We start from the raw sequence: 1419 nt of genomic DNA on the forward strand, positions 1-1419 counted from the left end.
GGCAGATAACATGAGTGTGTCAACTATCTGTGGTGACAGTTGGCAGATAACATTAGTGTGTCAACTATCTGTGGTGACAGTTGGCAGATAACATGAGTGTGTCAACTATCTGTGGTGACAGTTGGCAGATAACATTAGTGTGTCAACTATCTGTGGTGACAGTTGGCAGATAACATGAGTGTGTCAACTATCTGTGGTGACAGTTGGCAGACCGTGTCATTGGCATCAAGTGGAAATGTTGTCATTAACACCAGCAATTTGCTTCCCTTGGTCAATGATAACAACAGTGTGTAAACTGTACCTAGGATATCTGCAATTTGTTTGCGTTTACTTAAAATAACAATTTATTTATCAGATTTATTGGTGAGACAATTTGTCAACTTTGAGGATGATGACACTTTGTATACTTTTTTGTGACAAGAATATTTGTAAGCTTATAGGATTAACAACTGTCACCGTTCACTGCATGGTGTGTTACCTTGTTTGTGCGACCGTCACAGTGTCACGTAACGTCACAGTGTCATGTCACAACGTCACGTCACAGTGTCATGTCACAACGTCACGTCACAGTGTCATGTCACAATGTCATGTCACAACGTCATGCCACGCCGTGTCACGTCACGTCAAATCACAATGTCACATCACAATGTCACGTCATGTCACAACGTCACATCATAATGTCACAACGTCACTCACGTCATGTCACAGTGTCATGTCACACGGTGTCACGCCACGTCATGTCACAGTGTCACTTCATGCCATGCCACAGTGTCACTTCATGTCACAGTGTCACACTGTCATGTCACAACGTCACTCACGTCATGTCACAGTGTCACATCACACGGTGTCACGCCACGTCATGTCACAGTGTCACTTCACGCCATGTCACAGTGTTTCGTCACATCATGTCACAGTGTCACTTCATGTCGTGTCACGTCATGTCACAATGTCATGTCACATCACGTCATGTCACAGTGTCATATCACACGGTGTCACGCCACATCATGTCACAGTGTCACTTCACGCCATGCCACAGTGTCACGTCATGTCACAGTGTCTCGTCACATCATGTCACAGTGTCACTTCATGTCGTGTCACGTCATGTCACAATGTCATGTCACATCACGTCATGTCACAGTGTCATATCACACGGTGTCACGCCACATCATGTCACAGTGTCACTTCACGCCATGCCACAGTGTCACGTCATGTCACAGTGTCTCGTCACATCATGTCACAGTGTCACTTCATGTCGTGTCACGTCATGTCACAGTGTCACGTCACGTCATGTCACAGTGTCACAGCTTTGTTTCCTTGTCTATGAGTCCGTCACTGCTTTGATTCCTTGTCTATGAGTCCGTCACTGCTTTGATTCCTTGTCTATGAGTCCGTCACTGCTTTGATTCCTTGTCTATGAGT

At 45.3% G+C, this 1419-nt stretch overlaps 1 protein-coding gene across 1 annotated transcript in view; it reads left to right on the forward strand.

Annotated features, from left to right (window-relative positions):
* LOC106013895 (focal adhesion kinase 1) overlaps positions 1-256 on the forward strand; it is a gene marked incomplete at its 5' end in the record, with an annotated part of 11946 nt that extends 11690 nt beyond the window's left edge. The window contains 1 exon segment of the mRNA XM_013090727.1: positions 157-256.
* Positions 257-1419: the final 1163 nt, after the last annotated feature.

The sequence above is a fragment of the Aplysia californica genome, unplaced genomic scaffold (genome assembly GCF_000002075.1).
Source record: "Aplysia californica isolate F4 #8 unplaced genomic scaffold, AplCal3.0 scaffold01443, whole genome shotgun sequence".
Classification (NCBI taxonomy): Eukaryota; Metazoa; Mollusca; class Gastropoda; order Aplysiida; family Aplysiidae; genus Aplysia; species Aplysia californica.